Source organism: Lonchura striata, chromosome 9 (assembly GCF_046129695.1).
Source record: "Lonchura striata isolate bLonStr1 chromosome 9, bLonStr1.mat, whole genome shotgun sequence".
Classification (NCBI taxonomy): Eukaryota; Metazoa; Chordata; class Aves; order Passeriformes; family Estrildidae; genus Lonchura; species Lonchura striata.
In genome coordinates this window covers 23,911,603-23,936,782 of record NC_134611.1, presented here as the reverse complement: position 1 = coordinate 23,936,782, position 25,180 = coordinate 23,911,603, and the positions used below count along the sequence as shown (strand labels likewise).

Below are 25,180 nucleotides of genomic sequence, written 5' to 3'. Positions count from 1 at the left end.
ACCCTTTAGCTTACAGGAATAAAGCATGAAATGACAACGTCCATGTAGTTTGTCATGCTCAATTTTTTTTTTAATTAAAATCTGTTCTCTCTCTGTGGTTTTTACAATGGATTATTTTGACATATATGAAAATCTCACTGAAAGTTTGAGATATCTATTATTGGTTAGTTATAAGACAAATAACTATAAAATTTGACTATTAGCTTAGCAGAGCAGTGGTGCATGTCCCATTATTTCAACAGGATAAGGCAGCAGTTTTATTAATTTAGATACCAACAGGAGCTAGATGAGACAAAAGTTGTCTCCAGCCTGTTTGGCTTCTGGATTCCTTACTGAGCGCTCTTCTAAGACGAGGTCAGCAGTGAAGGCTGAAAACCAAGGACAGGCACCATTTTTTGCTAAGGGAGACAAAACCCCTTAGATTCTGAGCCTGTCTGCAGAAATGTTTTAGCAAGAAATTCATTCTGGGCGGGAGTGAGGAAATAGAATTGCAAAATAAATAATCTGACAGAGAAAAGAGCAAAGTGAAATGAGCATGGGGAAAGTTGCATGATTTGGGCTGTACCCAAATTTAAAAAGCAATAAAGTCTAAACACATGGAAAGTTATATCAAGTTGTTGAATCCCCTAGTGTCTCTTTGGCAGTGTACACTTGACTGGATTTATTTAGACTCTTTGTTTCCCCTCCACTCATAATTAAATAACAACAAAGGGAAACAAAGGGTTTGAATCTGCAAGTTCTTGCACTACACACATTCACCTGTGTGCTAACACTTCATAAATCATTACCCCATGAGGATGGTAGTATTCTGAACTCATTTGGAGCAGACATAAATTATTTTCAATGTTAAAGCCAGTAGAGAACCAGGTCATATGAAGCTTTTATCGTTTTTCTGATTTAATTGATGTTTTTAAAGTTCAAACCTGGAATAGCTGAGGAAAAACTCCAGTAAGGATTGCACATCTTTATATTGATTGTGTACAAACCTGCTTATGAAGGATAGTTATTGCCGTGGAGATCACGGGGCAGCCTGAGCTTCTTCCGTGGCTGTGCTGGGACAGATCACAAGTAGGTCTGAGATACTGGGAGAAAGAGCAGCCTTTGCTGGGCCTTTCCTTGCAGGAAGGGAGAAGGGCAGAGCAAAGCCTTGCTGCCTGCTGCTGGTTAATGTCTGAACACTCAATTCAGGGAGCTGAGGGAAGTTTGGCTCCGCAGATCCCTCTGCAAACCTGAGAGTGTCCCAGGTGCCACCAGAGGCTCTTCCAGCCTGGCTCCTGCTCTGCAGCACCTCCAGCCCAGGAACTGCAGCGCTCTGCTGCTAAACTCCGGGAGCCCATTGCTGGTGTGCGAAACCTTTGTGCACACAAAGGCCCAGCTGCACCAAATCTGAAAATGCAGGAAGTGTAAATGATCCTAAATGTTTTTAATAGTGGTTGGATTGGGGTTTTGGGTTTTAGTTGTTATTTTTTGTTTTGCTTGTTTTGGTTTTCTGTTTGCAGATTTTTTTTTTTTGGGGGGGAGTTTGGCTTGGTTTTCATTTGTTTTGTGGTTTTGGTGTTGTTTGTTTGTTTTGTAAAATTGTATAAAAATGTCTTCAGTTCTAGTGGAAGCATTCACCATTCATGCATCCAATCATTCACCATGCATCCAGTCTTGCAGCCTTCTGAGTCTTCTTGGTCTAATAAAACTCAATTAATGCAGTGCTATTTTAGTTCTTAGAGTTTCAAAAAAAGAATGACTGTTGCTCACTTGTACAACAGACTATAAATCTCTGTTGTATGCTTAATTACTTTCTTGATTATGCATTGAATCTTAAGGTTGTCATTGTCTTGCCTTTGGTACTGAAAGTTTAAATATTATGTCACAACATTCACATATCTGTTTCTCCTCATATACGGAAGTGTTTAGTAATCTTTGAATGTTCAGTTGTCTACTAATTGTGCCTTAAAAGCAGTTTTATGTAGTAAACTGGATTATTTTAAATCATCAGATCTAATCATGTATTACAGCAGTAATGTGGAATTTGATTTTTAACAATTCACTTGACCTTTCTCTTTAATGGTAGCTTGCTTTATCTTTCCCTTCTCTGAAGTAATTTTAGGTTCTCATTGCTTACAATTTCCCAATACATAAATTTTCAATAGATATTTGCAGAAAAGAGAAGGTTTTTTTTTTTTCCTATTCAGGAGGCTTGCCCCCTTGGATAAGTTAAGTAGTAATTGATTCAACTGAACCTTCTTTACCTTCAGGAGGAACAGTGTTTTTAATCAAAACTTTCTAACTTGGAATTGTTTGAAAATTCCCAGTTCTCACAACTGGTGAATTTACTTGGTTTTGAATGACAGGACATGATTGTAAAAAGACATCAGGTTTCTGGTGCCATGTGGAAATATTTATACATAAAGACATTGTCTAGAAAAAAACAAGAATTCTCTATAAACTCAGAAAACAGAGGTTTCTCTTCATGCCTGTAAACAAAAAGAAGCCTAGATGGTGGTGCTTTTGAAAACTCACTGGTTTATATATGCTTACAGTTTTAGGAAGCCTGGTTTTTGTTTGTTTTTATCATGCGTCATGTTGGCAGAACTCTGCTGCACCAAGTCTGGAAAGAGGTGCTTGCAATATGTGCAGGGGTTTGGCAGCAGGTGAACATTTCTGTACTGACCAAAAGCCAGGGGGAAGAGGAAAGAGGATATGTTCTTGTAGACAAACAAGTCTGGTCCCTGTCCCTGCTTTCCACTTTTCTGTCCTGCCTCCTGTTAACAAAACTGGTACAAGTGGAACAGCTTCAGAGGTATTTTGACTCTTTATATAATGCAGTGAAGTTTTTATAGGAGAAAAGCAGAATCAGATGGAATATGGTTGTTCACTTTACAGTAGATTATGTATTTTCTCCTTTTGAGAGCTACATGGAATTTAGGTGTGTTTATGCATATTCTAACTCTGCTGTGGAGTATGTTGTTTATAGCAAGTTCATTTTAGAAAGACTCAGCTTATGTTTGCAGAACAGATATTCTTGCCTAACAGTTCTGTACTAGAAGATGATATTGCTTGAATAGGCTAAGGGTTGCACATTCTTATACTTAGCTAATCACAAGCTTCTAATTTGTTTCTCTCAGCTTTTGACATTCTTACTGTAAGTTTTTTTGAGGAGGGATCTGATTTAAGTCTCAACAGTTAAGAGGGGGTTTTTGCTTCAGAAGGCAGGTTTTCTATACATGCAGGAATCATGATAATGTGTTTGTAAATATATTTATCCAGTTCTTTTATCAACAAGCAATTTTCTGTGCCACAGCCAAGCCCCTGGACAGTAATTTTAAAAATAGCTATATTGTTCATTTTATTCCCTGCAATTAACATCTCTCATTCCAAAGATTACACAAGGCAGGAGTTAGGAAACTTAAAAGTTAAAACTTAACTATCTAAACAAATGTTGCAGAGCATGTGGTTTTAGGAAAAGTTTACAGAAGCTTCTTAAATGCCTTGTGTGGTATAGTATCTGCAAGAAACTGGGGCAGAAGTGATTCAGGAGATCTCAGTTTTATGTTCAAATGTGCATCAGATTTTCATTTTTAGGATAGGGATGTGTGCCTCTAATACAAAAAGTAGATTATTTCCCTTCCTTCCTCTCAGTCAGCCACCTGGTTTCTTTCAATTTTTCTTGCTTTTGGTCCTACTAAGGGAGGACTAGCAAGGCTTGCCTTTTTTTTTGCTCATGGATTAAACCAGTCCTGCAAATTGGCCAAGTTCTTACATTTATGGTGCTGACAGTTTTCAAGTGTAAATGATTCATAGATAAAAGTGTCTTTGTAAACACAAAACCATCAGAAACATACTTGTATTGCTCTTTGTGGATTCGTGGCTTAATGCATGTGCTTTGCAACAGAAACAGTGGGCAGTCCTTTTTTAGAATGTCATCCCAGTCCTCATCTGCTTCATTGTGATTGTAAAGTGTGGAAAACATCTTCTCTTCTGAATTTGTGTGAGGAACAGTGTGTGTCCTGTTTGCCAGTTAGGTTTATTGTCAAGCTCTTCTCCCTTGAGCATCATAATATCATCCTTATCTTCAGAAATTTGTTTGTTTCCTGAGCAATAGATTTTCTTGTAATCTGTATAAAAATGTTTCTTTTCACTGCAATTTTTGCTACTTAGTAAATGCATGTCTCTGAGTTACCTTTTTCCTTTCTTGGTTTAACTCACTCCGGGGGACAAAATCCCAAATGACATGATGCATTATGAATGCACTCTGGGAATAAGCTGTAGTTTGAAAAGCAACCCTTTCTAGGTGCTTTAATGTGCTTTAAAATGAACCAAAACTAAGCAGGTTACTTAACAAACCACTATCTTCACAAGCCCAGATTCTGTTTTTGTTGGTTATTTTTTTTTTTGCTGCAATGGAGCCACTGAAGCATAAAGTGTTTGATTATGCAAAATAGATAATGTCATATTGTCAGTGCCGTAAATAGAAAAGAGAGGAGAAGCAGCAATGTCTGTGACTTTTGCTATTCTTCATACAGAAAACTGGGGGTCGGTTCAGCAGACAGATTCATCCTTTCAGAGACAGCACAGAACCAGTGGCCTTACCCAATTTTGTGTTTCACATGGGAAAGGTGTTGTGGCATGGACCACATGGAGCAACTGCAGATCACAGTTAATTGTGTTTTCTTGGGGTGCAAGGGAGGGTGAATGGGAGGGATGGAAGGAGGCAGTTCAGAATCCCATTTGACATTGCAAAACCAGGCAAACTTCTCCAGACTGAGGCCTGTTGATGCTCTGTGACTTCCTCTGGGAATCATGACTGGCTTGATTTCATTACTCATCGGGGCCTTACAGAAAGTTACTCTTGGGTAATGTCCTAAACCCTGGTGATGGCCTGTGAAGAAGAGGAGGCTGAAGAAGGGCGCACATTTTTTTGTTGTCTACCAGTTGGTAGATTCTATCCTAGGTAGAGGGAGTTTTATAAAAAAGTGAGCTTGGAGTACCTCTGAAAGACAGAATAAGAGTAGCAGCCAGTAGATCATTACAAAGGTTGCAATCAACGTATTGATGTCCTGAATCAGATTCATGTTGAGGAAACTGTTAGCCAGAATACTGAAGGAAAATGTCTTTGAAAAAGCCACTTTTATCATTACTGCAGTTTTGTAATAGATAATTAGAGACTATATCTTTTTTTTTTAATAGGTTTTGCCTCTCATCCTTTTGTTCTTTTACATATTTGTACATGCAAAAGTTTGCATGCCCTTGAGTCAAACTGTAATGACTTTTGTTGGAGGTGAATCCTTGATCCTGTAGATTTTAGACAAATTGTAAACTCTAAATTCTTTTTGCTTAGCCTATCTTGTTAGGGGTCATGCCAGAAACATGAGTTGCTATTTGAGTCCACACCACATGTTCACAGTGTTCTTCTGTTCCAAAACTATGAATTTGTTTCTATTAAGCCAAAGGAAATTAGTTCTCAGTAGAATTTCTCTTTCCAACAGTTTGAAAAGTTTAATTTCAGAAAGCCTCTCAGAAATTATCTATCCTGATCTAGAAAGTAAGTTTTTAAGTAATTTTGTAATAAATCTAAGGTAGAGATTTTCTTTCCCTATGTTTTCTTTCTCTCTCCTCAGAGCAATAAAATAAGGAGTGTGGCTACAGCCCTGAATGAATATCCAGGTTGTAACAGGGAAATCTGAGTCCCACAGTGAACCTGTCCTTTGTTATGGATCTTTCCTCACTTCCCTCTTGAGCTCACGCCTACATCCCATTCTTCTCCTGAGTGTACACCAGGTGTAGTTCACTTTGAGTCATACACTTTTTGCACGAGTCTCTTCCTTCTTTTTGAAGGGAAATTGAAGACTTTGGAACAAAGCTGCATTCATGCATTGCAAGCCCTAACTTGTAGCTGAAGGTACGATTTGTGCCATCCTCTTTTGAAATTAGTTTTCAGTTTAAAGTGAAAGCATCTTGTTTGATGTCAAGTGCAGAAAGTTCAGGTGAGCAAGTTCCTTTCAAACTGTGTAGGGGTGAGCTGATGCAGGGTAGATACCATTTATGTAGAGGTGTTACAGAACTGTCTCCTTGTGAAAGCATTATTTTAGGCAGTAGCTTTAAAATTTTAGCAGTGGGTGTTGACTGCATTTCTTGCATTTTTAAAAAAGACTGCCAGCCAGCAAATGACATGACAGAGAGAAGGCAGCTGCTCAAGGCCTCATGCTGTTTCAGCAGTCCAGGCTACTGGGGCTGATTTTCTAGGACAATTTTCAGATGGACACCCCAGGAAATTGTAACAATTTCTCTTATTAATTTAGTGCTTCAGAAAGTGAGAAAATCATAGGGTTTCTTCCCCCACTCCACAGTAAATGTCATGAACAAATCTTCCCAGCTGAGGGGAGTCCTGGGTACAGCACAGTCACTGGCATTTCTGACAGTGACTCTTGTCTTTAAGCAGACTGTGGTAGAGCCGTGGCATAGTGGCCATCAGTACAGAAACATGAAACTGGAATTCTGCTAAGCAAGAAAGCCTTGATTCTGTTAGATTAGGGAACATTCTGTCACTGTGGGAGTTTCAGTTCTGTCATCAGATAGGTAGATATAGATATAGATGATATAGATAGAAAAAGCATTGTTACCCCACAAAAATTTTAAGTGCTTTTTATAGATGCCTTTTAAGTCACAGAGGATCACTTGCTAAATTTCCAGATGGTACCAAGCTGGGAGGGGATTAATGCACTTTGTAGAACAGAATTGCAATTCAAAACATTTGGAAGAATTGAAAAACTTGGTTTAATGTGAAAAGCTAAAGTTGATTAAGGCGAGTTCAAAGTACTACTCTTAAGGAAGGAAATGTATGTATAAAAGTTAGAGACTGGCCCATTAAATAGCAGTGTCTTGGTCACAGGTCTAGTGATTTAGAAGTGCCCCTTTGCAAATCATAAACTGAACATGAATCAGTGTTGTTTTTCCATTGTGGAAACAGGCAGGAAGCCCTCATTCTGGGATGGGAAAGTGTGAGTGTATTCAAAAATAAGTAATAATCATTCTGCTCCACTCAGTGTGAATAAAGCCTCTGTTTGAGTCTTTTTTCTATTTTTTGACATAAACTTCAAGAAATGTGAGGACAAATTGGGGAGGATAGAGTGACTCAGAGAAGGAAGGATGCAAAGTGTAGAAAATGTAACTTCTAAAAAAGAAATAGGTTATTGTTGGTATTAAGAATGGAGAGGACAGGACTTAAGGCATGGCAGGCCTTCAAATGATTTAAAGAAAACTGAAGAAAAATGCAAGAAGCTCCCCCAGCCTCCAAGGAAGTTGAGCTTCTGTTGCAGAAAGTGAGATTTATAATTTATATATAGCCTTAATAAAACCTTCTCAAAGTAAGGACAGTGGGAGATATTCTCTCACATAAGTTTCATAGAATAAAATGAAATCTCCATCACCAAGGGATTTTATGAACAGGATGTACAACCATCTGCCAAATATAGGTTAGATATTTTTAATCCTTTGTTGTGGTAGGAGTCTGAGAATAGAGGACTGCTTGACATCTCTTCCAACTATTTTTTTATATTATTTTCCACATGTATTAGCCATATATTCAAAAACAATCAGGACTAAGCATTTTTTTCTCTGAAAAGTTATAGATTTCTTTTTTTATAAACTGTTTTACAATAATAAAAATACATGGGTTCTAATTTTAATTTAACATACCTTTTGATAAAGTACATGTACCTTGCTGAAGTACAATTCAATTTAGTCTTCCACCATAAACATGCATTTTTAAATTTTCCCTTTAGTGATATATATATATTAAAAAGTATGCAAAGTAAATAAGTTTAAACATTATTCATAGAACATTTTCCCAAGGGAAAGCACACTATTATGTGTTCCCAAGCTATGAGTACTATCCTTGAGCTGAGAAGAGGAACAATAAATAGGTTGAAATGTTTTAAAATGCAGAGTGGAAGAAATACCTTAGTGTCTGAACTGATTTAAATACTTCTGAAAGTAGCAATTGTGATGCTTTAAAAATATGCTCTTCTATAAATCTGCAGCTCCTGTTAGGAGAGCAAATTCTTGAGCATCTGTGTTAGTTGCAGGACTTATATCTTCCCATTTAAGCTGGGAGAAGGGCTAAAAACAATGCCCAGAGGCTGAAATTCAGTGCAAGTGTAGACTTCAACAATGCTGTAACGTGCACTAACAAGGACTGGGGGTGGCATTAAAGCCTGGGTTACAGCTGTTAACATTCATGGCATAGCAGATCACTCTGCCTGACATTCCTCCAAATTACATGCACTGGGCACCAATACAAGATGCTACAATCCTGCTTTTCCACTGCAAACCATCTAAAAGTTTGATGAAAGCAGAAGAAAGGCCAAATGGACAGTATTACCAAATATTCTATCCATCCCCTCCAGCTGTTCACTGTGGTCCAAATGAAGTTCTCCAGCTGGAAAATATGCCCTCCAAATTACCCAATATGAGATTTTCTGTTCAATCATTGTTTTAATGTTTATCACAAAGTCCGTGGAAAAACATGATCTCTCTTTTTGATGGCCCGCTGTTATTTCTGTGGGTTTCTGACATAAAATTTGGAATATATTTTCAGACAGGCCTGCATATATATGTGTCAATATGCATATACAGAGGGATAAGAGTCTGTTGGGCACAATGATTGCTACAGTGCATTTACCTGAATCTTCAACAGTTACAGCATTTTGTTCATTGAGCTGTTTCCAGTTGGCAGAAGTTATACTTGAGGGAAAAATCTGAGCACCAACAAAATGTTTCTGGTTAGATAATAAAACCTTGGTGGAGTTGATCAGCTGGCAGTCCTCCAAACCAGAACCTGACATGCACCTGCTTAATTTATTTGTTTTATGCAGCTTCTTATTTAACAAACTGTAAATGAGAAAGGGAAAGCAATTAGGTTCTATGAGCAAACTGGTAATGTTTTCTTTATTTAGTTCAAGAAACTGCACACTGTAATGTCAGGCTGCTCAGGGATTCTCTCCAGAGGATTGGAAAATAATTAGAAATATACTAGTTATTTACAACAAAATTTCTCTAAACCAGAAGTCTACAGGCACTGATGCTTTTGGTAACTAAAACTGCTCTAGGGATAAATGTCTTAAAATACAGCAGATTTGACATATTAAAGACAAACAGCCCTACCACAACTTCAGTTTGATCTTTCATGTTATTCATATGGATAGATATTAAAAGCCCAAGCACTAAAATATGCAGAGAATATAGGTTTAAATATGTTGTGTAGACCAGCTTGAGACATAGCCTCCTTATCTGACATTTCTCCTAAAATCTTTTATCAGATAATCACTTTATGCCTACAGATAATCCAGAAGTCATTCAAGTAATTCTGTGTTTGAACCCATTAGTGTGTGTGTTGCTGTTTGGAATTACTTGAATCAACAGAATGTTACTCAATAAAAGAAACACATACTCAGAGAAACAATCTAAGATATATCTTTAAAGAAAATAATCAAGAAACCAAATTTTGTAGGATGGATAATGAACTTATTTATACTCTTTGATTCTACTCAGGCTTCTCAAATTAACCTGTTAGTAAAGGGAGTAGAAATCATGGTTCAATTTCAGTTCACTTACTAATGGGGGCTTTAGCTAGCAACTTTTATGTATGTAGACAGGTAGGTGTAATCTACATAGAAGTACTTACCTGTCTATCATGTCCCTAATTATAATGACGATCTGGGTATACTGCTGAAGATATAATTTCCTTATATTTGTAGTTTTACAATTTGATTTCATTATCTCTGAAAAAATTTTATGTCCTGTTTCAAATCCTGGTTGATTGTCCTTTCTAATTAACCTTTGCTCCTTCCTTCATACACATACTTTTTAATTGTTTAATTACTTGTAAAGCAGGCACACTTTTGACTTAGCATTCAACCACTTCCCAAAGTACATTGCTGAGCTTGGTGCTTGGGGTAGGGGAAATTCAGAAGTGCTTTTGTGTGCAGCACTGTTTGAACTGCAGCTGCTGCCTGCTGACAGGTAGGGAAGTCACTGTCAACAAGATTTAAAGTTGCTGTCATGTTTACACAGCCGCATAGAAAAGGTTGAGAGAGTATCGTGATTTTATTGAAATTAAGTACCAGCAGTTACTGGGCCATAGCAGTGTGCATTGGTTATGATTAATGTTTGACATCTGCATCTTTTTGAGATATTTTAGCCACTTTTCTTGTCAGATGAGAAGTGCACTGTGATATGTTTTCAGTCATGAGGGGAAGGTTCAGTATGCTGATGTTTCCAGGGCTTAGACTGAACTATTAAAGTCATGTAAGTTCTTAGTTCTGAACCCTTGTAAGGATTTTCAATAAATCTGAGCAGTTGGGAATTCTGTACTTCAGCGTTAAAAATCCCACTAGACTAAACAAATTTTTAAGCTATTAAACACTCTCCCTTGGTGCTTTCTGTGTTTTCTGCTTGGATCTCCTGGTAACTGGTGATGAGCAGTACCAATGTGCTAAAGGAATTGTATCCCTTTGCATATGAACATTTCTACCAAAACTGAGAAATGGTTTAGAAACACAAAGGTTTTGTCATGGATATTTTCAATTCAGACTGATATTGAGGTATTAGGAACAAAGAGTCAACAGTTAAATACAATTTTTGACAGAGTTAGCATATATTTTGTTAAAATCTCAGGGTAGCCCAGCAATGCTGTTCTGCTCTCCAAAGCCCTGTGTAGACACAGATATTGAAGAAACCAGCTTACATCAGGCTTCTTGATTTCTGTCTCAAATGAGCAAACATTGCAGTAGTATTTTTGAGTGGTTCTGATGGCTACTGTGGGGGCTGGCCATGTGGTAATTTGTTGGAGAAAAAATGAGGTCCATAGAATTGGATCATAGAATGGTTTGGAACCTTAAAATGGTGTGGTTGCAATCCCCATGCCAGGGACAGGGACACCTTCCATGAGGCTGATCAGAGCCTCATCCATCCTGGCCTTGAACACTGCCAGGGATGGGACATCCACAACCTCTCCAGGCCATCTAAGAGTGTTTTCAGCATTCATTGAGCTGACTCTAAATCAAAATTCATATATCTCAATCCCTCTTATATTTGAAGTAGTTGAATATGTATTTTTTCAAAGGCTATATTTTGCTATGTACTTGATATATAGAATTTGGATCTAATATGAACTTGCCACTCTTGCAGGACAATCCTTTTACTTCCATGTGGGTTTTCTCCTATGGGAAAAACTCAGGACAAAATTGTTACTAAGCCAGAACATGCTCTGTATACATTCCATTGCTCTCATTTTAATAAAGCATCTTAATATGAGCAGTTTTCTGCTGGATTTCTGATGAGCTCTCATAAATATTCTATTTTAGTCACCTAGAAATTTGAAACCTTCCTCTGTGCCTTACAAGGTGTCATAATCAGTTACCAGACTAATCATCTGTAGTGACATCACTGCCAATGAGTAATACTTCCAGGTTTTATATCTGGAGTTGATGACCTTGCAGCCAAGGCATACTCAGGAGATGCATTCTGGAAAGGTGAAAATTTGTCTCCTTTACTGTTTTTGTGATTTGGTGCTGCTGTGTCTACTTTGCACTAATACCGATTTATATTTCACTCCTCTGTATGTGATATGATGCAGATGCTGGCTTTCACTCTAGGTCATAAAGCAATCTCTTTTAAATTATTAGAAAAGTATAAATTATTTATAATGATTATTTTTACAGTAAAGTAATTATAATCCATCCCTCATTTATGTGTCAATGAAAACAATACACATTAGTTACAACAGTATTAACACTGCATTGTTTACATGTTTGTTTTTTTTCCTGCACTGTGATTTCTGTATGTGTGATACTGAGGGAGATGTTATCTGTAGCTGTGTGTTTTGCATATTAATTTTATGCAAAGCATGAAAAATTAAATTTAAAATATGTTTCAGCATTATTTTTCGTAAGACTGTAACAAAGACAAAAAAGTCTTAGCAGGCAAAAGAATTAGAAGGGGCCAGAGGATGCTCAAACAGGTAAAATGTGACAACTGATAAAATAGTTGGGAAGCAGCCATGTGTCTTGTGATACAGACATCAGGGAGAAATGTTAAGCACTTCGTCATTCCTGCCCTCCAGTGTCTGATGCTTCTGATTTCTTCTTTATTGATTTCAACTAAAGAAAATATAGAGGAGTATAGAGGTGACCCATTTTGTTGACAGATACACGTGTTAGTCTTGTACTCCCAGGAAATAGTTTAGACATCAGGAATAATGGCTTATAGGTAAGAGATAAACACAATTTCCCATGCTTTCTAAACCGAGTGAATCAGCAGACACATCCTGCTTTCAGAGTCTCACTGGTTTATCTTTTATTCAACAGATTGAAGATTTAATAGGACACTGGAAATTCTTTAAAAAAAAACAATAAACCCCCTAAAAAGACCCTGACTAATTACCTAAAACCTCATTAACAAGAATTACTGCAATTATTGACCTTTCATTACTTCTGGAACAGAAGTTATCCACTGTTAACAAAACCAGTGGCAGACTACCCCTCTTCAACCTTATGTGATTTCATAAGCCTGATCATTTCATAGGTTGCAAGTAACTGATGTCCTGCAGTATATGTGATAATGTTATAAAAATGAAAATTTGGCATAAATTTTTACTATTGAGATATGAATTCCAGCCAAGGGTACTAGTAAGGGATTTTCCAGTCATATTCCATATAGAGTCAGTATCACACCTTCCCACACTATAAAGTGACTATGAAATGTCAGTGGCAGTTGTTTGGAGTCTCTGTGCAGTATTGACCATCAGGGAAACAATTCTTGCATTTGTCTCACATAGTAAAAGAGTATGCCAAAGCAATGAAGCAAAAATACAGCATCTGAAACAGTGACAAACTGTTGCACAGTGATACTATTATCATTCATTTTGATGCATAAACTAGTCATGTCCTACTTTCACATGGCTTCCTTTGCTTATTTAGAAAAATGCTCTTTTCAGTTTAAGTTATAGCTTTAGAAACACATGAAACCTCTTTATTTTATTCTCAGCTAGTCAGTTTTGCAAGCTATTTACTAAGGATATATGAATTGTGGAGCAAAAAGGAATATTCATGTTTTTTCAGGAAAAAAAATCCTGTACTCTTCTCCCCAGGAGAAAATGTGTCGTAGACGTTCAACATATTTCAGTGTGACATCATTCCAGGGCACCAAAGATGTCTTATTGTATTTCATTGCACATTAGAAGAGATTGTGTATGAGAGATCCAGGTGTTTACAGAAGGGATTTATGCAGCAGCGTTGGAATTAGAATGTCTTTGAAAGGGAGATTGTGCCTGGTTCATAATGAACCCAGCACCTCCTGCACACCCTCCACAGCCTGAGCAGCTCCCATTCTGATCCTTGGGATCAGATGCTGTTGGTACAGGAACAAGTGCAGGAGTTGAAGAAAGTGGAGCTCTTGGCATTAAAAAAAAAACCTGTCAATATGGTGCAGTTCCTAAATGATTGAATGAACTGGTTTTTCATGTCCCTACTTTCAGTGTATGTCCCACCCTTGGGTTTCAGGTGCTTTTACTTGCTCTCTATAATGTCTACCAGAGGATATCTTGTGCAGCTATGAAACTTATGCGTCCTGCCTTCCACAACACTTTCTAAATTCTCTTAGCAGAATACTTAACAAAAACATTTGTTGTAATTTTTCCCTGATGCAGATTGCTTGTAACACAGAAAACCATTTTTACTGATGTACCATTGTTAATTGTTTTCATGGAAATGTCTTTTGCCCTTTGGTTTGCCTATGTCAAAGTAAACAAAAAAATGGAAATTGATTCATTATCTGTAAGAGTCTGTATATTCTAATCCTTATGAATTTCTATTACTCATTGTTATTGAGACTGGAATGAAAAATTATTACATTCAAAGATCTAAATCTAGAACTATAATTATCAATGTAGTAATTAAAGGAGAAAAGACCAGTAGAAAATGTTGTCATCTTTTCTATGGTTGCAAGCACAGCATTAGACTGGATATTCTAATTCAATGTTATGAAATTAAAACAAAAAAGAGAAAGGAAAAATTCAGAAATAGTGGAAAAGTGAGTCAACAAAATCAGCTTAATGGGGAACATATTCCCCTATGATTCTTTGACTGACATTTTTCTTGTGAGATAAAGATTTTTAGATATACAGATATGTGGACTTGATTTTTTTTTTTTTTTAACTAAGACCAAACATTTTTTCATGTTATTATTTTCAAAATGAAAATAAGAAAAGGTCAGATTTGTTACATCTAAATAAGTCTGGCAGTAATCTTTATTTTACGTGGATGCATTATTTAATTGCAACACATTCTAAAAAACAGGCTGTAAGCCCACATTAAAATAGTGAATAAAGATGTAGGTTAAAATTATGTCTATTTCTATAGGTCTTTAAATAACACTGCAGGAAGCCAAACACCTTCTGTTGCTCTTGAGCTGAAATATGTGGGTGCAGGGTAATGACAGAATATTTTTAAATAAGACATTAGTCTTTAGTTAGCCTTAGTGAACCAGTTAATGAGTGAACACATGTTAACAAACCAATTAAAATCCCAGGAAAATCTACATTGAGCTAAAGAAAAAAAAAAAACCCCAAACTTACAGGACCTGTAAAAAAGGTTTCTTTAAGCTTTCTAAGCAGGGGTAAAAGGTTCCCTGCTCAGTCCCACATACCTCAGGAATAGATTACATTTTGCCCTTCATTTCTCAATTTCTGGTGACAAATTCTCACCTATAAACCTAATCAGGGTGTAGTTCATAAGGTAAATAGGAAAATAGTTTGAAGAAATACTACTTATTTGTGGACTGTGGATAATCTAAAAACCATGAGAATTAACAAGAATGGTGTTCCAAAACCTTTATTTGACAATCCTACTATCAAACTTGGGTGGGATTTTTTTCCCAGTGTATGACTGTTTCTCCTGAACCAAAACACTTTTCATGAGAGATATCAATTGCTTTAGAAATTGTCTTTAGAAAGAAGCCAGAGATGCATTAGTTTAGACATCTACCCTCAATGTGGTCATGAGACTGTGCACAGCAAAGCTGAATTAAATGATTAACAATTATACCAGCCTTAAATATCCATAATGGTATTTATCATTATAATTACAATTATAATTATAATTATTAATATTACTTATGTTATTTAGTTCAATTAGATCTGAGAGCAGAAACATAAATACGTGACCCATTTGACTCATTAAAGTGTGATAGAATATCCACAGTATCTGTACTTGCAATGGAACCACATTGAGAAGTGATTTGCAGTTCAATCTCCATGTGAGAACCCAGTTAGGAACCAGCTCTTGCTTAAAACCAGTAGCTCCCCAGGAAAGGGATATAATTAAGAGAGGAGCAAAAGTGAGCTTTTTTGTTTAACTGGGCTTTCAAATAACCTTAGAAATCATAAAGTGCATGACTAAATTACTTCAGTAAAGCTGAGAATTAGCTTTTTGTTCTTAATCTCTTGTGCATCCCTTGCCTGAGTTATTTTTATTTTTTCCATGTTTGGTTTTATTTTCTCACATGCATTAATTGACTCTATACACTGATTTTGTATTTTATCTTTTCTTACAGGTATCTTTTCACTCTCATCCTTTTTCTCATATATAGAGTAGATGCTCTGAAAATATTTCTTTAGACTTCCAAGATAAGCCCACAAGGTCTGTACATAAGGTTTGGCATTTACATTAATTATAAGAGACTAAAAACTGTAGGAATGACGAGTATTAAATAACATATATCACAGAATAGTTTGTAATTAATGGACTATTCACCAGTTTCTTATAGAGTGAAATATAGAGGGTTTTAAAGAGTTAAGGACAGAACTCTACTGAAAACTTCTGCTTTAGAGAATAAAGTGGATTACTTTCTTGTAATCATTTTCATTAAAGAGTTTGTTTCTATATGTCTCTGATGAAGGTGTTTCTCATAATTGCTGCATGCAAAGCATAACACACCACTTACCCAGAAGGCTCACAGGAGTAACATCCTTGCCACAGCTGGTACAAGTTCTGCACAGTGAATATAATATTCTGATTCTTTTAATGCCTCTTTTCTCTTTGCTTTTTTTTCTTTAATGATTATTTCTGGAATGAATATGATTGCTATTCTTTGAGTGCTGTCAGCATTCTGCTGGAAAATAGACACATGTTCCCTCAGTAAGTGGTAGTTAGTAATACATCTCTGTGTTCAGACACTGTTTATTCTGTATTTTCTATACATTGCTAATTTTATCTTTGAAGTCTGATGAATGTTTCTCATTGCAGTTTGGGTGCCACTGGATATCAAAGTATCTCCTATATGAACAGGCTTTTAATTTGGCAGTGAAAGACTTTTGACAATGAACGGAAGAATGACTTTTTTTTTTTTTCCAGACGGTTATAAGTAGGTAGAGAAGTTATCGCAGAACTTTGGGAGAACTAAAAGTAACAGTCTGGCCTGTAATTTTTACTTTTTCTCTTTTTTTTTTTCTTTTTAACACAGATACTTTGTTGTCCCATCTCCCATCTTCTGACAGCGTTGTGAGATAAGTATAAAGAACTCAGAAATCACTTTGGCCATTGCTTTAATTATCTTATAAACCTGAGAAAATCCCAATAGCCTGGCAACAAGCTGCCTTGTAGACAGCTTTCTATACCATACTTCAAATTTCACTTCAGGTGACTTTTTAGTAAATAACATCAAAAAAAACCAACATTTGCTAATATTGCTAAAGTCTGCATTATTTCTTAGTGAATTTAGTGTTACAGCTACATTTTTATGAACATTAAAACAACCCATTAGAAGGAAGCAATAAGAAGGAAGACATAAAGCGTTTTCACTCAAGAACTTAAGAGAAAAAGAAACTAATAAGTCAGCACTGTATTTTATATGGCTGAAGGGAATTATTTAAAATAGGCAAATTTATACTCTGCCTCCAGTTTCTTTATTGATTATTGGTTTTATTTAGTATTTAAATAACATCCTGCTCTTTAAAAAGTTTATCTGGACATTAATGCTTATCTCTTTGACATCTGCAAGACACTTTAAAGGAAAATATCATTGATGCAACTGTTTCCTCAAGGTGTGAAATCTAGGTGAGAGAGAAAATGATTAGTCACAGTGACAGAGTGAACATTTGGGAATCACTTTTTTCTGTGCACATAATTAAAACAATCAATAAGATGAATATGTGGAAGTCAATAGTATTTACTATAGAAGAACAAGGGAAAACAGAGCAGCCATACTTTGCATTACTAAGGTTTTGGTCTGTTATCAGGTCCTCCTGTGGATGAAACTTTGAGGGCTATGATAAAGGTCACCTTTGCTGTGCAGTGTTTGTTATCTTCATAGCACTTCAAGGAGAATGACAGTCAGGTGGTTTAGTTCTAAAATCCCAAATTTACCTTCTCAAATTGTATTCAGCATATTAATCCCATGACTTATTTTCTAGCCTGGCTTTTGCATCTCCAAATTGTGTTTATTGTATTTTGGATTATTTTGAGAATATAATTTTCCTGTTCAGCATTGCGTGTGACTTATTGATAAATATGAAAAAATAACTCTAAAATCTATTAAGTCTTCATCCTGTACTGTTTATGGAAGATTTTAATTCGGTATTTCTCCCCAAAGGAGAGGCTATTAGGTAATGTGATATACCTGTGACTAGTGATGTGCTTAAGTAAAACAAGCATATTGCAAAGCTGAGGAATTTAAACATACCACTAATATCTCTGTGTTTCTGTGACCAGTGCTTCCAGTTCACCCAGCTAGCCTCATGCTCAGGGAAACAGCAGGGCCTACATGTAAAATGTGCCTGTGTGGGCACCTGCACAGCATCTTCAGCCTGCACACACGTGCACACACAGTCTGAGCTGAGGTCTTGTTCTAGTAGCCCTGGATGTAAGAACCCTAATACTAACACTGGCTAGTCCTATCAAACAACTCTGCTAACATTTTAGGCTAATGTGTTATTGATAATGCTTTTTTTGAGGTAAGTCCTTCATTTGGCACCAGAATACAGACACTGATATTTGCACTGTCACAGGTAATGACAGTGCTTTGAATGGTTGTGTGAGGAAACAGCTGATGCATGTGGTAAGAGTAGAACACAGTCAAAGAGAATCAGCAAAGCTGGGGTTTAAATCTGGCTTAAATGGTGAAGATTGTTTCTGTCCAAGAGTAATCAAAGGTTTTCACAACACGGATCTGTAAAATTTCTCAGGATTTTGATGCTGTCTGACAAGATCTTTTACCCTGTGGTAAAGTGGGATACATGCAATGATACAACATGCTGAGATCTATTGATATTCTCATTAGTACAGTATGACTTCAAAGCCATACCCATAACTACTACAGATGCTGTAGGAATAGGCTCAAGTTAATTAATAAGTCTTATTTTTCTGTCAGATTTAATATGTACATTAACTGCTTATTCTGTAAATCCCATTTTCATCTCTCTTCAGAATGTTAATGTAATGAGTTTGCGTTGTTGGTTTTCCCCCCCATCCTGCAGTATTTGCTACAGCAATATGGGAAGAAAGATCTTTCAAGCTCCCTTCTGTCCCAAGTGAGGAGATGAACAACAAATGGATTCTAAAGGCATGAAGTGTTCAGCACTGCTGTGAGTACTGATCTATCTGATAACTTCTGCTTCTGTGTAGATTAGAGGCTGAAATATGATATTTAAAAAAGGCAGGCTGGGAACAGGATGAGCTTAGTGTTGAGTACTGGAGCTCAGCTCAATATTAAATTTAGCTGTAGCAACTTCTTCATGTCTGCAGCAGAGATTGAAGAACTCTTTTGGCAGGTCTGGGCACTGGCAGTGCCCCTGGCACTGCTCCTGGGTTTTAATATTTGAAATGGCAGCTTCTAGCTCTGTGAGAGATCATGCAGCATTTTTCAGTGTCCTGCAAAACAAGGTCTCTGACAGGATGCTCTCCTGTCCTACAGAATCAGTGCCATCAAGATTATGGATTAATTTCCAGCCCTCTCACAACCTCAGAGCACTGACAAGGTAAAAGGAAGGTGCCTATGGAGATTTGCAGCTCCCAGCAATGAATGCCCTCCTGAAATAGGTGTGTTTCAGGCATGGAGCTGTGGGTGCTGGCTTCCTTTTTCCTCAAAACTTGCTAACTTTCCTTTGTGGTTCTGGATCAACAACAGAACAGCAGTGATGTACAGCTGAGAAACAATTTATGGTCCAAGTACCTGGAAATAAATACCTACATGTTCTTTAGGAAGTAAATTATATTTGTGAAGCCATCGCAAATATAACCTTATATTTAATTATATGTTTTAATTTTATATTTATAAACAGAAAACAATAAAGCATGACTGCTTTACAAACTTACACAGCCAGCAAACCTCCTTGAAATCACAAAAAAGCCTTGTAAAAGTGTCACAGGTTCAGACCAAAATCCAATACCATCATAAATGAAGTGTAAAACTTTAAAAGTCTAGATTTCTTTTTTTCTCTAATGAGAGTTCTTCTCATTAAAAATTAACACCTTTCTATTATACCTAATTTACTTATAAATCTTATTGCAAACCATTATCAACTCTCACAGACATCTCAATCAACCTTATGATTAAATCTGTTTTATTCAAGCTATTCTTTTTCCACTGATTTTAATTCTATCTTAATGACTTTCTTTTTTTTCTTTGAAAATTCATTCAACTTTGGAGACATTCTCATTGTTTCATGTGTCACTATTTTCATACCTTGGAACTTGACTATTTTTGTAGCTTCCAGGTACAAAAGACATTATTACAGGTATGATTGGTTTGTTGAAGGAAAAAAAAAATCTCCTAGCTGTATAAACACTTCAACATCCATGAATGTGTTTTTGTAAAATTCTTTTTATTTACCTCTTCAAGAATTTAACACTGAAAATTAAAATTGTGTTTCACACTTCACGTCCATGTTTTTGCTAAGTGTATGGGGGATTTAGTTGTGACTGAGTAACCACTGACTGCCTGCCCTGTCCTGTGACAAGAGTTAAATGTGATACTCCTGACCAGGTGAAATGGCCAGAGGCAAGCAAGAGAATCAATCTATTTCCTTGTGCTTTGGTGTATCAGACAATTATTATCAGTGCATGCTAGAATGTCTCCTGTAGAACCTGAAAATGAAGCTATTTTTCCTGATTATCTCCTCCTCTCTGACACAACATATCCACTATGAACTTAGAATAAACTATAGAAAAAATAAGAAGACAGAGGTTTTTAATAAATGTTAAGACATTTTGGAAGTAGAATTCATTCTTAGTCTACAAGGGTCCATATGGCACACTATGTGTCTGGAATTCCTAGGATGAGTTCCTTCTCATTGTCAGGGACATGAATTGGTGGGTGCTTCCTCTGTCCTGTTTACATATTCCTACTATGTCATCTCCTTCAAAGTCATCCTAATTACACTGAGTTAGGCATTCTTTGTTCCAAAAGAAATTATTGTGCTGATTATTCCTCTTTATTGCAGTGATCTAAAACAGGACATCTCAATATATTTGAGTATTTGAGTGCATTTCTTCCTGTTGAATCTGCAGTTCTTCCAGTTCAATGTGGAATTAGTCCCACTGAGTGTATTGACACGAATGTGGAGCACTCTTACAGCTAGCAAGACAAAATCTCAGTAAAGGTAAATATCTTGAGAGTTTTTGTGGATGAGTGCTCTAAAAACTGAATGTCTGTTGGTCCACTAAGAGCTACAGCAAAAATAAGCATAGTGAGGATGATATTTTTGAAAGGGTTAAGGAAATAAGAGCAAAATATGTTGCTCTTAATTCACTTTAACAAGTGTGTGCTCAAGATTTTTTGTCTAAATTTGCCATAGGTTGATTTATTCTTAGAATCACTTTAGTAAGTATTTTAAGAACAAGCAGGCATTTAACATATTTGTTGAAGCATTCTCCAGAACACCTGAAACTTGAAACACACCCTTAACTGTTGTCACTCATGACAAATGGTAGTTACTTGTTTGCCTAATTTCATCCTGTTTTTGTTTGTACAGCAGAGAACAGACTATGGAGATCTATTTTAAGAGGAAATGCTGTAATATTCTGTCATTCACTCATTGCTCACATGGCATGATATTGTTGTTTGTGCTCTGTTGTTGTTAGTCTGCCAGCTTGGGTGTGATAATAATCATAACACAAGATTTCAGCAAAAAGCCTACAAACCATGAAGTCCCCATTGTATGTTATTTGGAGAAGCAGTTTTGATATTTGTGTCTCAGCTTGCATGAGCAATATCACATTACTCGAAATTGTGTTTTCCTACAATGACTCCCACAGGTAAGGACTTTCTGCAGTGTCAAGATTATTTTGTACAACTTGGCACAGGTAGGTTTTGCTGCAGGAGCTTGTTAAACACAAAATAACGCAAAGTTTCTGGTCTTGAATCCAAATTTTTCCTCAATTCTATCTCTCCAGATCCTGATATACTGCTTCTGACCTTTTCAGGCAGATGATGGCTGAGACCTGAGCATATGGATCCCCTGTTTGAATAAAAGTAAGATATCTTTGCTACTTATGTGACATGAAAGGATACGTATCTATTACCATTTTTACTTAGAAATGAATTAAAATTCAAATCTTTGAATTTAAGAAACATCCCTGCTTAAAATACTTATCATTTCTTGACCTGTGGGTCATTACTGTCTAGACTGCTTCAGGTTACTGCTGCTATTTGATTTATGGAGCTTTTGAAAAGTTTCCTCTCTCCCTTTTACAAAGAAAGGAATTTTGTAATTAATTGATAGGAAGTGGAGATGTTAGTTTTACCCCTCTGCTTTTAGACAAATTATTTCTACTTAATCATTCCATTTCTTTTTGACTGAGTCCTTCATTCAAATATGGCTCTAGGAAAACATCCTGATAGATTTATTGAGAAGTATTTTCCACTAATGAAAATAAAATAAAAAAATTTTTAAAAGTAAGTAGAACTTCAACTATTTTGTTTTCTAGTGGATTAGTCTCTTTTATAGAGCATTTTAGGGTTAAGAAAGAGAAAAGTTCTGCAGAAAAACTCCAAAAACCTGCTCATTCAGGAGCATTATGGTTACACCTGTGGTATCTCCCTGTAGTCAGGAGTATCAGTGGTCTCTGCCAACAAAACAAAAGAAACCCTTCAGCCTCTGTGCTGGGATGCAATGAGGGAGTGGAGACAACACAAGTTCAAAAGTTACACAGGCTCAGTTACAAGAAACTGAAGCATTTTAGAAATGGTTTCTGGTTTTCTAACAAAACATACAATGCTACATTTGCACACCATATTCTACTGAGATTGCACATTAAAATATGTATAAAATACTGCTCAAATAGAGGTTTTTGAAGCAAAGTGAATAGTTATAATTTAAGCATCTTATCCTTAGGCAATTGTGTGATTTTTAATTTCCTAATGCCATATTGGATATACAGTATGTCTAACAGTTGCAAAAAAGAAAAATGAAAACTTACCTTTGTTCAGAATAAAGTGATGACAGTGCTAAGTAAGTTCTAATCATATAATTGTCATTTATTCAGAAACATAATTCTCTTGAGATGGCTTGATTGCATTCATTATCACTAGTTAGAGATGACTTAATGTTTTTATCAGCCTGACTCAGAAATTAGAGTACAGATGTCAGAATTTGCTCCTAAATCAGCCTGCAGGGTTCTTTTGGGTAGTTTTTTGTTGTTGTTGTTGTTGTTGTTGTTGCTCTTGTTTTTGTGTATGTGTGTGTGTGTGCTTTAAACATTTCTGAAGTTAATTTCTGTCTTGAAACTTGTTTTGAAAACCAGTGTGTCTGCAAAACTATACAAGCTTATTTATTGAATTAAAATAAACCAATCTGAAACTGCTTTTTTTTTTTTAAATCACTGTAATTTTCAAATAATTTCATTTCGGTTTGACTATGAATTGCTTTACTGCTGTGCATGTCCTGGGATAGTGCCTATCTCTGGATTTTGCACTTCAGGAATTGGCTAATGATTTCTCAGGCATTTGTAACAATCTCACTGGAGGAACTGTAAATTAAAGGTTACTAGGAAACAAAAATTGGCAGTAAATACCACTCAGTGGTCATGCAAGGGACAGTGAAAATTAATCCTTTACTATAGAGTGAGGAAAACTGCCTGATACATTTGCTGGTATTCTTCCAGCCAGAATTTCTGTAATGACAGTTAAATTTCTGTTTACCCTTTGAACTTTGAAAAAAATAATCATTTACCCTTTGAGACATCCTTGACAAACACCAGCTACTTTATAACACTGCAGAATGACATTTATCAATCAGTTATAGATTAGCTGTGCTTCTTTTGACTGGAAAAGGAATACTTCTGACTGGAAAAGAAATAATGGTGCAGTTCCTCTCTGGTTATGCTAAGGTTTTGAAAGCTTCCAGAATTGGTTTAGAGAAAGTAATAATACATTCATAAAAAACATAATGGGTGACTTCAGATAAACCATGAGTTGATCTTGGTGAACCCAGGCTTAATCCAACCAGTAGGAAGTTATGGGAATCCTTTATTCCTTACTGAATATGAGTTGCTAGTATAGCTAAACAATATAAAAATACATACAAGATACTTTTAAGTTTCAGTTCTTCACCAGAAGATATCCCCAGCATTGTTATCTCATTTCTCTGCTGACTATTTCTTTCCCTGCTTATAATAGAAAAATCTGGAAGTGATTAAATTTATTCTGATGCATATTTTTGGTGAACTGAGGTAGAATTAGGCAGAAAAGCATCCTCTCCAAAAATCTTTTGAAGAGGATGCTTTTGCTGTCTCCCATTGCATGTTTGCATGAGTTTCTCTGTGGCAGTGATTACTCTCTGTAACTGACTTGTATTAGTGGCTTTCTGTGACTCTGGGCTGGTAATATTGCATACTGGCAAGATTCTCACTGAGGTTCTGTGGAAATGGAAAACAGATGACAAATGATATAATTTAAGAACTCTCAGTAAGTGCACTGTTAGTGCCATTAGATCTCCTGCTTGTTGAGGACTGTGTGAGATCTGAGCTCCAAATCTGAGGCATTTGTTTTCCTCAGTATCACTGATTGCATTAGGGTGGTGGAGAGACAGAACAGGACTTGGAATAGGGAGGGGAAGAAAGGAAGACTGGGAGTTTGCACTTAATGGGAAACTGGGACTGCACATGTCTAATTTCTGATAGTTTAACACTGTAACCTAAATAATAATCTTTTAATTACAGATCAATGTGATGTGGGCCAATATGTATATGGAGGTAATTTCTGGAAGTAACACTGCAAAACAAATGAACTGATAAACAACATTGTTCTCTCAAAAGATAATTTATGTATCTAGTGATTCTCTTATAGAATCTCTGTCTGGAGCTAAATCCCAAGGGTTTAACATATTAATTAATTTTAAGTATTTGACTCCATATTTAATTAGAGAGTAACCTGGTATATGTTTCCTGTTCATGTCTGAGCTTGGGTATTATTCTTGATTAAGGTCTGTCATTTAGAAATCATTCCTGTGTGTAAAGTTGCTAGGTTAGAGCAGGGGGTATTTTGAGACCTGGTATATTCAGAGCTATCCAGGTATGTCTAAACATAAACCACCTAATTGTACCTTCTTTTCAGGAATGCTTCTGAGAAAATCAGCAGAGTTTTGAGTGCTGACATCCAAGGAGCTGCAGTTATCAGTGTAAGGTCATTTTCCAGACTTGCTTGTGGAGATATTGTGATGAAGTCACTGGGTGAAATCATGGCTGTATTGGGGGTTAATAAGAATTTTAGCAGGAATTGGATTTCACTTTGTAGGTAAACTTTGTTGGTAAACCTGGCCCTGAGCCAGGACCTGTGAGCTTTTCTGCAGAGGACACAAATAAGCAAGTGGGTTTTGCCTTTTGAGGAGCTGGGAAAAAGACAAACATAAAGAGGCTGAGCCCAGGCATCTGTTACCATCTGCCATAAGCCTGCACACTGCTGTGTTTGGAAATACATTTAGAACGCATGGATTTTAATATCCCATTACACACTTTTGAGTACAGAGATTTTGGAGCTGCATCCTTGTATGATAAACTTGTCTTTGCTAGAACTTCCCATATGAAACTTGATAATATTTTTGCTACAGATTTATTTCTGTACAACAGATGTAAAATAATGGTAATCTGTCAAAGGTGTTACAGCCTTAAGCTAACTGAGATAAAATGCAGTGCAT

General features: G+C 36.3%; 2 long non-coding RNA genes across 2 annotated transcripts in view; both read left to right on the top strand.

Moving 5' to 3' along the window:
* Window positions 1–15,628, top strand: part of LOC116183878 (uncharacterized) — a 53,766-nt gene extending 38,138 nt beyond the window's left edge. Inside the window, exon 3 of the long non-coding RNA XR_013340412.1 lies at window positions 15,604–15,628. This is a non-coding gene — a long non-coding RNA (uncharacterized LOC116183878). The remainder of the gene's footprint in view (window positions 1–15,603) is intronic.
* A 2,890-nt stretch (window positions 15,629–18,518) lies between these two features.
* LOC110479950 (uncharacterized) lies at window positions 18,519–24,657 on the top strand. Its single transcript, XR_002467033.2, has 4 exons — window positions 18,519–18,631; window positions 20,489–20,647; window positions 21,441–21,519; window positions 24,601–24,657. It is a non-coding gene; the product is annotated as an uncharacterized LOC110479950 (long non-coding RNA).
* The last annotated feature ends 523 nt before the right edge of the window (window positions 24,658–25,180 follow it).